This window comes from Euprymna scolopes, chromosome 17 (assembly GCF_053919585.1).
Source record: "Euprymna scolopes isolate OS-2025 chromosome 17, ASM5391958v1, whole genome shotgun sequence".
Lineage (NCBI taxonomy): Eukaryota > Metazoa > Mollusca > Cephalopoda > Sepiida > Sepiolidae > Euprymna > Euprymna scolopes.
Window position 1 is genome coordinate 128,466,957 of NC_136498.1, and position 16,936 is coordinate 128,483,892.

The 16,936-nt window shown below is 34.4% G+C and overlaps 1 protein-coding gene across 1 annotated transcript in view; it reads right to left on the reverse strand.

The window, feature by feature from the left end:
- LOC145296968 (renin receptor-like) overlaps positions 1-16,936 on the reverse strand; it is a 110,646-nt gene that overhangs the window by 22,936 nt on the left and 70,774 nt on the right. The window lies entirely within an intron of this gene.

The following is a 16,936-nucleotide window of genomic DNA, read 5'->3' on the forward strand; positions in this document are numbered from 1 at the left end:
AAACACTTTTTAAAGATTGTGGCAAGCTGGCCTAATGGTTTTCGTACTTGACGCACTGTCTTTAGGTTTCGATCTCAGCTTGAGTATTTTTTCTTTCTTTTTTTTCTTACAAGAAGTTTAGAAAAAACATAATACTTGCATGCATATCTGTTTTTTTTTTTTTTACTTCATTTTTTAAAAAGGAATTTAACATTACGTTTAATACTAGGCAAAGCTGGGCACATTTACTAGTATATATATATATATATATATATATATATATATTCCAGAAACAATAAGCAAAAAAAATCATATATACCAGCCACTTCTCTCATAAACATATCTTTCTTACCCACCCACGCCAACAATACAATAATTTGTAACACCCTAAATAAATTAGGAATTCCAATAATACAAAACCCCATCACAAACTGAAACAAACCTTAAAACAGCAAAACATTTCCAAAACAAATCCATATCTAATGCAGCTATATATACTGTCCCATGCTATAATTCTCATGAAATATACGTTGGTGAAACTCAATGTGAACTACAGAAAAGGCTTAGTGAACATAAAAATATAAAAAATATAAAATACAAAAAAAATTCTCTTATTCATTACAAGATCTTTTTTTTTAAACTTAACAATTTAAACTCATCAAATTCATTTTAAATGTCAAAGATTTCTTAGATCAGCGTTAATTACAAACTCAAACACGACTAAACAGTGCAACAAAATATATATGCTTTCTAAAATTTATTTTGTTTAATCAGTAAATTTATATTAAAAAGAACGGAATTTAAATTTACTTACTTAGGTTAACTTACTTCCAACACAGAAAATAACATTGATAATAAAAATTAAAAAAGTAATCAATCAAATAAAAAGAAACTCGCATTTCATATAAATATCCAACATTTTGAACTCTAACCAGGGTTGCAGAGTCTTAACTTATTCTATAACGCTGGTTGAGTATATATGAGTATATTTATCATACACGTGAATGTTAAACGTAAAAAATAATATACATGAAAAGTATTTATAAAATGCTTGCTGAATAGGTGTGGGAGGTTTGTACATGGATCTACAGAATAGATTTCCATCAAGGAGTCAGAGTTGAAGATATCAAAGGAGTCGGAGTCTGGCTTTTATCAACCGACTCAGCAACCGTGATTCTAACGACTATATTCATTCCAAAAGAGAAAAGTAACAGCATCATATCTTTTTAACTTCTAACAAAAAAGAAAAAAGAATTCATTCACTCCAAGAAAGAACTTTGACTTGAGTAAAATGAAAAAAAAAAGGGGAGATAAAACGACAACAAGTACAAGTTCTGCCATACAGAATTAGAGAGTGTGATCCACCTGACATTCAGCTGTAAGGTTCTGATGGGGGACGGCTACGATACAATACAACACAATGGAGTATGCAAATACCTCCCCTGGACCATCTGAATGCAACGTGGCTTAGTGGGGGATGCCCTTTTCTCTACTCTGCAACCTCTCTCCCACAGAAGAGACGTTGCGAGCCTGTCCTTGTTTTATCGTTATTTCGATGGCAGATGCTCGTCTGAACTCCAATCTCTGGCCCCCCCCTCGCCAATCTTTCACGAGAAACACCCGTCTAGCTGAATCCACTGTGAAAAATTTCCCCCACTCTATATCTGTGCCTAAATCAAAACGCGGATTCCATGAACAAAGCTTCTTTCTTAGAACTGCACGCCTGTGGAACTGTTCCGTCTGCCTGCTTCCCTCCGGACTACAATTTGGATGTCTTCAAGTCCAATGTTAACAAATTCCTAATGAACAACCCTCTTAAGTAAACACTTCAGCAAATCTCCTCACTAACTCAATGTACTTGCAATAACCCTTATCCCTGAGTGGCTTCCGGCCCTTGATAAGTGGTGATCACTGTGTAAAAAAAAAAAACAAAAAAAAAACAGTAAGTCCTTGAAACATGTTTACCAGAAATAACAGTTGGAATTAAGTCATACACCATCCACTATGCGATTCCTACAGTTATCTATAATATAAATCTCACCTGTCTGTTTAAATGTATGTATGTATGTCCGAGGCAGATCGAACTCAGTATGAGCGGCTGAAACGTGATATCCGGAAAGGGAGGGTGAAAGGAACCGTGGATGGGTGGGGCCGCCAAATTGGTCTGGAGTGTGAGGTGTGCAGAAGATTATATCTGAGCAGAGCTGGGCTGATAAGCCACCAGACTACTCATCAGTGCATTGGGCCACAAAGCAGTCTTGTGTTGCCAGATCTAACCCATGTCAACTGCGGGCAGCCGTACAAAACAGCAGGTGGTTTGAAGCGGCATTTGATTATACATAGAAGTGACCATCAAGAACGTGCTGCTAGTGGCGCACATGTCTGCACAATGTGTGCCAAAGAATGCCAGAGTTTGGCAAGGCTTAAAAGCCACCTTTGTGCGGCCCATCACTGATTTGTCTTTGTGTTTCTGTATATCTTTTTCTTTTGTGCTATATCAAGTAATGGCAATGTTCGAAAACGAATTTGCTGCCATCATGTATGTATGTACGTATGTATGTATGTCTGTCTGCCTAAAACTTTCAACAGAGGCGACGGATTTTCACAAAATCGGTATCGTTTTGAAGCTTGACCCTTCGGACGACAAATATTGAAAAATCTGGCTAAAAACATCAATTCCTTCACCCTCAACTTGGCACTTTTCTACAAGAAGGGGTCGCTTTTTTCGCCGATAATTTCGAAAGTCATCCCCTCTTTTCAATTGACTAGCCTTAATTTATACCTTCGCCACTTCCGATTTTGCGATCGACGCAACGGCAAAGACATCACTTTTTTTTCACGTTCTTTTCCTTCTTCGCAGTACGGGTTTGAGCCTGCCTGCCTGCTACTACTTTTTTATTTATTTGCCCAACACACACCTACAAACACCCGGGCAACGCTGGGCACCCAGGCTAGTATACCTAGAAACTGGAGCTATTAAACATCACATAGACATATGGAACAAGAAAGAAAAAAAAAAGCAACTTGTGTAGAAGTCAGTGACCTTAATGATGCTGGATTAAACAAGGGTGAGAGGGAAAAGATAACGAAATATTAAGGTCTTATGGATGACATAAAAAGAAATAGGAATCTTAGGAAGATTCCTATTATTACAGTAATTATAGAAGCAATTAGAATCTTGAAAAGATCTCTCGGTTGGAATGTATGGCATAGTGGATTGCCATCTCTATATAAATAAAATGAACTCATTTTTTCCCGTCTGATTTTGACATTAATAGGATTAAAAATCAAGATATTTCATGCAAATATAATATGCACAAACGGCAGAACAATATCTGAGGTGTGTTATAGACTTATTATTTCTCAAATTCCTTGATAATCTTAGATTTCTATACTTTTTCTGCTGAGAAGTCACGGCCAAAATCGGTTAAGATCAATGGAAGTGGTAAAATATTTTCTCTCTAATAAATTCCTCCTCCTCCTGCCACCACTTAACACCGTTTGGGGATCGTTCACAAGGAACAGTTCAGAAGAGAACACCGGTTTGACTTCGTAGTTCTTTCATGTGAAGCTATTTAAAATCACCAAACTAAGCTGCAGTGCTCTGTGGCGTAGTGGTTAGCGTGCTAGACAATTCACATTATATTTTCACATTCGCGCCGACCTACCGTAGTCGTTTTTTTTTCTTTGTTTTTTTTTCCTAAACAACTGGAATGGACTTTTCTTGGTGGCCGAACTGTTAACGTTGCAGATGTTTTTTTTTTCACACTTTATTTTCCTACTTTTACTCATGACTCCGGGTTTGCTTCTTCCTACTTACCTACCATAACATTTTGTAAACCCCCCCCCCGTCCCGGAAACAAACACTCGGGCAACGCCGGGTACCCCCGCTAGTCTTGAATAAAAGAAAAACAAAAAGTAAAAATACATACAAATTATTCATGCATTTCCCTTATGCTAGGTCTTGAGTAATGTTTCATTTTGGAAACATTTCAATGTTGCCATCGCGACAGTTTGATTTCATTATTCGTTACATACAAACCGCATTGTGATTCATTCAATAGAAATAAATCAGATGAAAAAGACGGCATTATTTTGAAACAGTGCGGAGTTCAGCAGTTCAACAAAGGCAAAGTCAGAGTTTGTTCTGTCACAATAAATAAGTTTCGAAAGGAAATTTATTTAAGACTAATAAATAACAGAGTCGAGCAAGAGAGTTGTGTGCGCGCTCATGGCATACGGCAAACGATGGCATAATAAAGCTATCCATCTCCGATCCATTTTGATGTGCAAAGGTTTCATCAACAATAAACGGAGTGGAAAATGGAATGAAAATGATTGTGGGGGAACGAAACGTTATTTGCAAATATCAGTTTGTAAATATGAACAACTCTGTTGAGCTAAACACGATTTTCTCTCTTTGACATAACTTGAAAGTGAGAAAGGGGGGGGGCTTCAGTTGAGTTTTTCTAGGAATCCTTGGCATCTGAAAACCTAGCGAACCGTCTTTACCTCATAAATATCTCTACTTTGTCTGAATAGGGTGATTTTCCTACTAAGCATTACCTTCTTCACGAGAGGGATTTATTTTATTTCTGGTCGCCTGAGGCGCCCCTACAAGAAAATGTCTTAACTAACGCACCTAGAAAACACGTCTTTTAACTAATGCACATAAAATTTTTTTACTTGACTGCTCAGGTATAAGTTTTTAGCTAACAGCTACAGCATCAGCTGCTGTCGGCTGTTTAATAAATGAGTTTAGTGAACTACGTTTCCAGATTTATTTAAAAAAAAAAAAAATAAATAAATAAATAAAAAAGCTATCTTTTTGTTCATGATGAAAATACAGTTTGTGGTTCATTTATAAAATATTGGTTCAAGAAATATTGAATTTTAATTAACTTTCAAACTTTAATTGTAGTAATAAATGGGTTTTTAGCTGGTGATTAAAAAAAAAAAAAAAAGATTCTACGTTTTTTTTTGGTGATTATGCGTGAATACTCTAAAAAAAAAAAAAAAAAAAAAAAATTTGGTGGACAAAAAAAAAAGATAAAAATTTTTAAAGTAGAGGATGGAAGATCGGTTTATGCTTATTCCACATTTCCTGACCATTCTTGCTATTTAGAGCAGTTAATTCTCCAACTTCTTTTGATGTGCGTTTCAAATTGAAAGATATATATATATATATATATATATATATATATATATATATATATATATATATATATATTATATATAAAAATTACCGTACAACTAAATCTAGGTCTGAATGACAAACCTGCCTCTTTAAAGTGCTTTACTTTAATTGTGTGATATCATTAACTTTAAATCTGTGTAGCAAGCACCCCCCCCTCAAAAAACTTCTTCAGCCCTACCTCTATGCCCAAGTTGCACTCACTTAAAAATAAAAACTTTTCCATAACCATACCACTAACCAGAATTCAGAATGATAAGCCCCAATTGTACCAGTCGCCTTAAAAGCACACACAATCATTTCTCACTATATATATAAGAGCAAATAGTTAATAAAACATGTTAAAAAAAACTTTGAAAATGAGTTAAAGACATATTTAATCTGAAAAGGAAACAATAAGTGGATAGTCCTTAATCCGCGGAGTTTCGAAGAAATACTTTCCTTCTCATCAGAGGGTAGGAATTAGAAAAATGCGGGATCGGATTTTGCATCCAAAAGTATTTGATGAAACTGCAAGTAAGTCAAAGATCTTACTTAATAACAAAAAGTGAAGCAGAGGGAATATGGTGAAGAAAAAGGTGATTTCACGTGAATGGATAGTCTGGTGGAAGGTAAAGTATCCAATGACGGTAAAATCCAAAAATGTAAATCCAAGAAAGTTAATTAAATTTTCATTTGCACAAGTAAAATCCAAGGAAATCGCGTAATTGGAAGACGGTCCAAAATAATCCAAAAGGCCGAAATCCGTGGAATAATTCACAAATATGTACAAGGAAAAGGGGGAAAAAATTCCAATAATATTAATAAAAGAAAAATAAGATATGTGTTTAACAAGGCTGTCGAGACAAAGTGCAATTAAGAAAAATGAGTGAAGAAGAAAAAAAATGAGTGAAGAAGAGGAAAAAAAAATAAATAAAATTTTTTAAAAAATTGCACACCTTAAAAATGTACAGGATTTTTCGCATATAAAAATATAAATTGATAAATTGATTAACTACTCTAAAACACTAGAATGATTTAAACACATTCGATTATTTTACATTGAATTTTTATGTGGAACTAATCCTCCACTCTAAAATAATTGTTTTGTTTTTTTGACAAGTTTTCAGGATGTTCGCATGTATTTGCCCCTAGTCATACTATTGACCTAAAGTCAGAGTGGCAAGGCTCCTCCTGTTAAAAAGACCCTATTAAAATCACACATAATCATCTAAAAATAAATAAATAAATAAAAAAGAACAGGATGTATTTCCCATAGAAAATAATGGTTAACTACACTTAAATGTTAGAATAGCCCTGAAAGCTAAGAATTTTACATATATATATATATATATATATGCGCATACGCCTGAAGAGTCCTAAAGTGGATGAAACGCTGAATATTCAGTGTTGCTTAATCGCCATATATATTTTATAACTTACTAACTAGCTCTACCTACATATTGAACACTTTCGAAGTAAATACTTAAAGTTTACGCATAAATTTATACTTTCGTATATTAATTTTATGTGAGTAAATTAAGTAGTTATATAACAATTTTATGCAGGGTACAAAATTTTATTGTTGCAATCATGACAGGAAAACCCATTTTGATGTTCATGATTAAAAGTGGGAAATGAAAAAAAAAATAAATAAGTAATGGGGGAGGCATGTTGACCGGTTTCGCCCTCACTTTTCGTAAGCTGGATCGAGGGATTTCCTTTTTTATTAATAAATTAAAGTATATGTATGAAGGAGAGTGTAATTCGTCTTTAGCTTTCTTTGATGTATTCGTAACAAGAACTCCCTCAAATTAACTTATATCAATATATCGTAAACCTACACAGGATTGTATACATGTTGGGATTCGTTTTGCCCTAACAAATGAAAGAGTAATTTAATTTGGACGCTAACACATCGATCCATTATGATTTGTTCTAAAACAAAATTGGATGAAGAATTGAAAATTATTACTGACACTTTATCCAATAGTGGGTACCCCCTTGATGTGATTAGGTGAGTCATCAAAAGGAAAATAATTGATTTTTCCCAGATAAAAATCAATACGGTGACTAAATGTCCAATTTATATTCGTTTACCATGGTTAGGATCATTAACTGAGAAGTTTGCCAACCAAATCAGCTCAACAGTGGAAAGATGCGATTTTGCTTCAAATGTAGTGTTGTGTTCTTCACGAAACTGTAATGTAATTTATAAATTTAAATGTAGTTTCAGTGCTGACTATGTGGGTTGGATGTCATTAAGACTTGATAGTAGTCTTACAGCATGTACCTAGCAAAATCAAGAATCGGACTTACCTACCACCAGGTGTGCTTAGTAACACATCCAGCTCTTCTATAGCTGAACATTTGCTTAAAAACCCAGCATGTGCCACGAACTTTAGCACTAATTCATTCACTATTCTGAGTCATGCTCATTCGACCTATCACCTGAAGATCTTAGAGACTATTCACGTTCGTTTGAAGAAGCCTTCTCTCTGCAAGTAGAGGGAATGTTTCTTAAGTGATCAGTCTCTACGTGATATCATACGGATCATTATTTTAGACATATAATGTATCCCGGCTTTTTTTTTTAATCACACATTACATCACTATTTTTTTTTTTTAAAAACATATTGTCTCCCATTTCACTTGATTTTATTAATAAAAAAAGGAAATCCCTTGATCCAGCTTATGAAAAGTGAGAGCAAAACCGGTTAGCTGGCCACCCCCATTAAATTCTTTTTTTCCATTTCCCACTTTTAATTATGAATATCAAAACGGGTCTTCATGTCACAATTGCAATAATATATATATTATATTCATATTTGTCAAATTTGTCAGCGTGTTTATATGTAACTGCCTAAAAAAAAATAAAAAAATCACATATTTTGGAGAAGTAGGTGAGGGCGATTTAGCAGGTATTAACCTACAATACCAAATAAATCTTGCAACATATATTTTTAAACAGGCCTAGCATTAGATTTCACTTTCTTATATCAAAACTACATCACAATTTAACTTTAAATTCTCTAACTTCATTATTTTCAAAACATGGAATTTTTATAGTATTGCAGCATATCTGCATTTACTGTAGATTACTTGGAAAACATTAATTTCTGGAGATTTTCAGTGTCATGTTCAGATTCCTTGCGTAAAAGTGCAAATTTCATTGCTTTTTTTTACATTTTAACAAAAACATTAGATTTTTTCTGAAAAAGTAAATTTTAAAAGATTCTTAGGTCATCAAGCTCTTTCTATGAATGGCATTATTGAGATATTCGACCAGGGATTTTTATTCTTGCCCCCCTCCCCCCATCAACAGAGATTAGACCAGTCATTCCCAACGTGGGGCATGGCACTATTTTGGTGGGGCATGGGCAGGACGTGCACCCTTGGGCTTACTATACCATATTATATATTAAATATCACAAAGGGGAGGCATCAGGATTTTAGAAATGCCTAGGTGGGGCATGGCCCAAAATAGGTTGGGAACCACCGGATTAGACCATTTCTTCTTTTTTTTTTTTTTTTTTTTTTTTTACACGGTGGTCACCACTTATCAAGGCCCGGAAGCCACTCAGGGATAAGGGTTACTGCAAGTACAGTATGTTAGTGTGGAGATTTAATGAAGTGTTTACTTAAGGGGGCGGTTCATCAGGAATTTGTTTACGTTGGACTTGAAGACATCCAGGTTGTAGTCAGGTGGGAAGCAGGCAGACGGAACAGAGTTCCACAGGCATGCAGTTCTAAGAAAGAAGTTTTGTTCATGGAATCTACGTTTTAATTTAGGCACAGATAAAGAGCGGGGAAAATTTTTGACAGTGGATTGAGCTAGACGAGTGTTTTTCGTGAAAGATTGGCGAGGGGGGACGAGAGATTGGAGTTCAGACGAGCACTTGCCATGGAAATAACGATAAAACAAAGGCTCGTAACGTCTCTTCTGTGGGAGAGAGGTTGCAGGGAAGAGAAAAGGGCATCCCTCACTAAGCCACAAAGTCTATTTTGTACTCTGTCAAGGCAGGATAGGCTGTTTTTAGCAGCTCCTACCCAGATATGGCAGCAGTATTCCATCCTTGGACGTACTTGGCTTTTATATAGATAGAGAATTGCATCAGTAGTGAGATATCATCTGGAGCGGTAGAAGGATCCCACCATCTTTCCAGCGACCTTGGCAACAGACTTGATGTACGTGTTCCATTTCAGATCAGGAGTAAAGGACAAACCCAGAAGTTTGTCAAAACACTGGGCTTCTCTTAGACGAGAGCCATCCATTTCAATTGATGCCAGATAGGGATCAGAGCATTGATGATGTAAAGATAGGAGTTTGGTTTTAGATGCATATAATGATCCAGTCCCTGTTGATTTTGCGGTCAGAGTTTAGGTCTGTGCAGTTCTAGGGGGTCCACCCACACAGGCCTTGCCTTCTCTCTTTGAGAAGAGGTTAGTTTATTGCTAATCGGCAGAGACAATTTCAACGGGGAATGCCGATGGGGCTGCTCACATACTGACTTCTCAATCTCGTCTAAGTTTTTGAAGTGAGAGAGAACTAAACTACTAAGGAATTTTTAATTTTTGGATGTGTTTTGATTGTTTCTTCTTGCAAAACTTGCACTAGAACTCGTCTGTCTACCACCACTACAAAGAAATTTCCTTTCTTCCTCAGTGCGTCTAGCATTAAATGTAATTTCTATGATCAAAACTTTTAGCAAAGACCTTCCTATATGTGGTTACTTCATTGTGAAATCTAGTATTAAGAAATACTTGCGCGGCACTATATCTTAGTGCTCCGGTTGTAGTGGTTGGTAACATCCCCCACCCCCCAGCAATTTGGCCGTAAACAGAGGGATACACAGAACTAAGCAACCAGAATGCAATCCCACAATTCCCCCATTTTCTCAATCTCTTTTTTCGTCCGAACAGCATGGGGTAAGATGTATATTTTTATCTCTCCGTGAATGAGAGGAGGGCCGGGGGTCACCCCCTCCCTCAGCACTAGTTAAGGTTAGTTAGTTTTAAGAAGCCAATCGTGTTAAGTCAATCAGATGATTTGTATGTTAATATTGTAAGATATATTGTATAAATTTTGTAAAATAAAATAGTTAAGATCTTATATATCACAATGGTGTTGTGTGTTGTTTGTGCCTGTATTGAATGTCTGCCTAAAGTCAAAGGAAACGGGTCTGAAGACAAAGAAGATTCCAACCAGAATGCCACCAGAGCGAGGGCACAGTACCGAGTGAAGGAGGAAGCCACACCCAACATTCCAGGGTCCTGGATATGACCTTAAACTAGATCTGACGGTGAGGCCCCAGCTTGCGGGCTTTAGGGAGTGTGGAGCCACCCTTTAATTGCCATTGTTCCCAGGTCTACTCTGACCCGGAGTGGTAGTACCTGTTAGGGTCCCAACTATGGGTTAAATAGAAACCAACTTGAAAAAAAATATATATTCTATTAAAAAAATTTTCTTCAAAATAACTGGATTCGGCATTAAATAACCTGAAAAGGGTTGATATGCCATAAAACAAAAACAACCAACCAACCAACATTCCAGGTATGCTTTTAATCTTACCTCTGACAAAACATGCCTAATCGACAGATCTTCATATGCGGATCGTTTCCAAGACATTTAATGGGTCAAACACACGCCAATGACCAACCTATAGGTTTACACTTGTTATAAACCGTGTTCATTAACCCTTATCTGCAAGTTGTTTTTTTTTGTTTTTTTATAGCTTTGATAACGGTTGTCTCATCAATGTGAAAAAAAATATCAATTTTAGAAGAGATATGTTCTTGTAAGAATTCAAATTCCATTTCTTATTGAAATTTCATCCTCATCATTTTGTCGCCAATGAATCTATTCAAATAAGTTTCGGTAAAAATTGTTGACATAAAAAATAAAAATTAACAATAATAATCTCTGCTGCCATCGTCTTTAAACAAATGCATATCGCTATTATTTATTGCGAAGTCTTTTAATTCTGCGTCAACAAAAAAATCCGAAAATTAAATGGTTGGCAAAGCATGAATTCCACGTATTAAATCTACAGCTGCAAAAATCAATGATACACTTGGATTGCTTTTTGCTTTCTTCGTGTTAAAAACAAAAATCAATATTAATTATTATTCTCTACACAAAATGTTCACGCACATCTTGCTGTGTATGAATTATCACTCAGATATAATCTCAATCATTGAAAATAATACAGAAATTACTTGACATGCATAATAAGTGCACTTACCTAAGGATTTTTTTAAAAATGTTAAACCGAACATAAGCTTAAAGAATGGAAGTTTTACTTTTTTTTTTAAAAATAAAAATCACCTGAGACACGGCATTAAGCCACTTGAGGTAAGGCGCTAACAAGAATGAAATATGATTATTGCAAAGACAGGAGATGCCTATTAGTCAAAAGACATCTTGAAAAAAAAACCAAGGCTGTAGATTTTTCTCTTATCTAAGACGGATTTAATTATTTTATGTATTTCCGTATTATCTAATTTTCCTGAGAAGACCTTCATGCCATACCCTGTCAAAAACCTTAGGTATATCAAGAACTACTGCTCTACCCTCCCCTGCTTTGTCCAGTGACTGGTATTTACGTTCTGAGATTACAGTTAGGATGTCTGCTGTGGAACAGGCTTGCCTAAATCCATATTGTTGGTCAGTAAGAAGTTTAGCATCTAGAGCTTGGTTAATTATGGTCTCAAATATTTTGGTGAAAAGTGGGAGGAGGCTAATAGAGCGATAATTTACTGAGTCAGCTTTTTTGCCAGAATTCTTGAAAACTGTAACCACAGAAGCAGTTTTCCAGCAGGCAGGAAAGCAAGATTCATTAAGGCATTTGTTGTAAAGTTTTGAGAGAACTGAAGCTACTTCGGCGGCGCACTTTTTTAATAGCACAGCCGGGATGAGATCAGGTCCACATGCTTTTGAAGTGTCAAGATTTTTTATAATGGCATGCACCTGAGAAGGAGTGAGTTTCAGATCGTCTAGTGTGGCGTCTGTCTGCAAAGGAAAGTCTGGGAGAGAGTGGTTAGCAGGGTCTAGTGTGGAGTTGGAGGCAAACTGACTGGCAAGCATGTTAGCCTTCTCGGTTGCTGAGCAAACAACCTCATGATTTTTGGTTAGTGGGGGAATTGTTGATTGCCCATTATTTACAACACTGTCGTAGATTTTCCAGAAGTCACAGGTTCCTAATTTCTGAGCTTCGATGCATTTTTTGGTGGTAATGCTACAATATTTTGAAATCATTAATAATTAATATATAAAAGGCTATCTGTCTGTCTCCATATTTTTAAGCTATCTCTTCCGAAACGAAAAGTCGCAGAGCAGTACTGGGGGTCTCAAATCATTTGATTTTTTATGGATCATTCTCTTATGATCTTTAGCCGGTTAAACAGGGATCAAAAATCGATCAAAATGGAAAAAGTTGTTATACATTTTGTTCATTCATCTTAGTTTATTTTTAATTTTTGAATCAGTCCAGATGCGTGTCACGTTGGTACAGTGGTAACGTCACCAGCTTTGAATGATACAGTTTTGCTTTCGGTTTCAATTCTAGCTGATGGCACCCAAATAATTTTTTTTTTTTTTTCAATTTTTGAAATCAGATCTCTGTAATAATATATACGAAATTTGGACAAATTAAAATATCATATTTAAGTGTATTTTACGGCCGAACAAAGTTATATCATCCTCAATCATTGAAATTAATACATAATTCACTTGATCTCATAACATACATAGTAAGTACATTTAGCTAAGGATCTTTTGGTGCACATATGGAAGCAGTATTCCCTTCTATCATTTTTTTTTTTTTTATTATTATAGAATGGTCTCTAATCTACAAGATTATCAAAAAAATACAAAAAAATTCAATATTTAACATTTTTTTGAGAGTTTTTAATACAGCCTTTTAGTAAATCGATCTCCATTTTGGAAGCATCAACTAATTTTGGCTAAATTTCATGAATTTGGTCTTTTTTAAAAGCATTTTGGCCTTAAAATTAAAAAAAAAAAAGAAAAAAAAAAGCTAAAGACTAAATTCGGAAAATTTGGCCATAATAAGTCTATGCTTTCAATATGAGAGATTGATTTACTAAAACATTGTATTAGAAACGGCGCACCTCTTAAAAAAATGTTAAACATTGAAATTTTGGGGGATAATCTGGTAAATTAGTGAACATTTGATAATAATCTGCTGAAAAAAAATGAAGAAAAGACAAAAATTACAGGGAGGGAGGAGGGGATACCGCTTTCATATGAATGCCATTTTTTTTTTTGTTGTTAGAATGGACATAATCTTAAAGAATAATTGATTGTTATTTTTTTTCTTACATTTTTTACAGACAAAACATTTTTTACGCAAACGAAAAAGTTTTTACACAGACAAAACACTATTCAGAATATTACATTATGGTGAATAACACAAATGCAATATTCCGATCACAGAATTAAAAAAAAAAAAAAAAAAAAAAAAAAAAAAATCAGTTTTTAATGCACAGTACTCGATAAATTAAGAAAAATACAAATTCCTCGAGTAGCAAGTTTGTCATGTCTTGGGGAATGGTGACTCATTAGCTCTAAATTGTGGACACAAATTGAAACCATTTCTTTTTTCTTCATTAAAAAATCAGACCTAATTTACATGACCTTCCATTCATTAAAGAAAATCATTCCTAATTCTTCAAAACGTTTAAAAACGTAATTCTATAATGTCCACGTTATTAGTAGAAGAAAATATTCTGTGCATGTTTTAGCTTAATTAAAAATTATTTAAACACATTTCATCTTAGCAATTCCACAAGCAACAACAAAAAGACAACTTTTTTTATGGAACTTGCTCTAGATAAGGCATGAAGCCACTTGATTTAAGGAGTTATAAGAAAAATAATACTACTTCAAGGTAAAAAACAGCCAACGATAAGTGCAAGATGGATATGCTCTGATCCAGAAAACAGAAATTTTTCCTCCTTTGTCAAAAACATTACTAATGGAATGAGAACTAAAGAATAAAATAAAGAATGCTAGCGTTATTATTAAGCTGCCAAAAATCAAGCCTTAGATTGACTATGTTATTTGTTGGGATTCTTGGACATTTCAGTTTTAATCTATAAATCACACAAAAGACACATTGCTCGTCTATTGGAAGGTGTTTAGCAAGCTTTAAACTTTGGTTACTCTTTTCTAAGATATTTATCGTAAAAACTTGGCTTTTGTCACCAATTATTATAAATTACCCCTATAATGCCTCCTAGGGGGCAACCAGAGTTATTCCCGAAAATCCGTTCTAGCAAAAATTTACTTTCACCATGACTAATGTTTGCGCAAAATTTTTAAAAATTCAAGGCATGGTTATTGAGAAAGGTGTGAACAAATGAAGAGACAAACGAGAATGAATTACTAGGTTCAATCCCTCCTTTGTCGAGAGATTAATAAAACATTTCTTTATACAGTAAATTCTTTGTCATACCTCACTTCACGCACAAAAATATTTTTAAAAAATTCTTTAAAGCACTAATATCTTTATAAAAAATACCAAAAACAACAAAAAACAAAACAAAAAAAAAACGAACATTTTTTACCAAAATAAAAGATGTTATCAAAAACTTGACAAAAAATATCTATTTTCATTTTACAAAAAAAAAAAAAAATTTATTCATGAAACTTACTGTAGGTTGATTTTTAATTTGTCGTCAATCTCACCAATCTGATAGGCCCTGAACTGCATCTAAGCTTCAGCCTCTGTCCCATCGACGAAACGTTGCATCCCTCTGCCTGTTCTACAAGTATTTTAATGGTGAATGCTCTGACGAACTGCAGACACTTGTGCCCCCACGACGTAGACACCCTCGACAAACCCGACAGGCAGCTAAATCCCACCCCCACACAGTAGAGATCCCTAGATGTAAAAGATCTTTCTACTCCAGTAGTTTCTTCCCCAGAACCGCTAGACTCTGGAATTCCATTCCAGGTCCCTGCTTCCCCAACTGTACTGACATGCAGAAGTTCAAGTTTAATGTGAACTGACATCTTGCTGCCCAAATCCCTATATAGTGCCCCAGTAGTTGCTGCCCCTGATAGTAGCCCCCTACACCAAAGTGGCAATGTGCCTTGTTTGAGGTGAAAATGTAATAAAAAAAAAAAAATGTCTTTATCTTCATTAAAATATGATAAATGTTTCTTTATCGTGTTTTCTTTTTTGTTATAACATTTTTACATTTGATCAGTGCTCGCCTTATTCTGAAATATGTCAAGGCCACATCATGAAAAAACTGGTCATTCACTGCATAAACACATTTTTTAATTTATTAACAACCAGTTCCTGCCTTCCTTCAACTTTGTTTCCGTCATATAAACCTTCACTTAGACATTCTCCAAACATGCCCACAAATATTGTTAATAACTTCGCTTGTTTTTGTTTATTTTTTTTCCTAATTTCAATTGTTTTGTAATAACTTGATTCAATTAATTTAATGACTGCCTAATTTTATAAATAAGATAAAATTTCACTACCAACAATCCCTCAACTACACTTAAGCAATAATCTTTGGTTGAAATATGAATTTTTCTCCACTTGCACGAATAATGGACAGAATGTGTACAGGTACTTTAGCTAGTAGACAATGTGTTTTGAGTAGGAGTATTAAGTGTAGCAAGAAAAAAAACAAAACATTTTAAATATATTGCCAGCATAAAATGCAGCCAATAAAAACATTAATCACAAACTGCATGAATGCAAAATCATTATTCAAAAGTAATGCAAGGGAGATAATCATTTTCTTTCTTTTCTCCAGATTGAAAAAATAACTGGTTGTAGAAAAAATAAAAAATACTAACAATTTGATAAATATATTGTATTTGTGGTGCTTTTGACTTTGCAGTGTCAGGTGCAAATTTTAAAACAAAGCTCTATACCAAGATCAAGCAAAATTTGACAAAGAACTCGTTTTACTTGTATCCCCTTGATGTACATATCCTCAACAAACTCGCTTAGCAATAAGATCTCACCCCTTCACTGTTGATGTCCCTAAATGCCAGAAAGCTTTCTATTCTAATAGTTTCTTCCCTCGAACAGCTAGACTTTGGAATTCCCTTCCTGCTGCCTGTTTGTACTGATATACAGAAGTTTAAATATAACAAACAAATATCTTGTTAATCTTTCCTAGACATGGCCCCAAATAGTAGCTCCTTATGTCTGTCCAAGTGGCGACATGCTTTGTAAAGGGTGAACACGAGTATATAAAATAAAATAAAAAAATAGCATTCATTTCTATTACGGTTTTTTTTTCATTTTTTAAAAAATTTTATTGTTTGCTTTGTACAAGAGATCATTTATTTTACTTATGGCTTAAAAATTATAAAAATGAAATAAATCAAAATAAAAATGCTACGTGTGAGGTCCAGTGCCAGAAACAGAATTAGACAGATAGGTTTTATTCATTCCCAGACAACACTGAATCAGATGATTGACCTTGCTGGTATAATATAAATTGAATGAAAGAAACAAGTAAGCAGATGGAGGGAAAAGAGTTGAACTGATTATATTTACTATTTACTAATGCGGATGGAAAACGGAGCAAAAAAAAAAAAAAAAAAAAAAAAAATTATATTACTAAGTGAAAAAAAAAATTTTTTTTAATTTTTCTTTTCACTTAGCTTTAAAAGGACGATTTTTATAGTTTTTTTTTTTTGGGGGGGGGTCTGCTGTAAAACGAATATCACATTTAAATCTGGGGCATACAAGTAGTTTTCCAGATATTAAGACATTGTTTTTG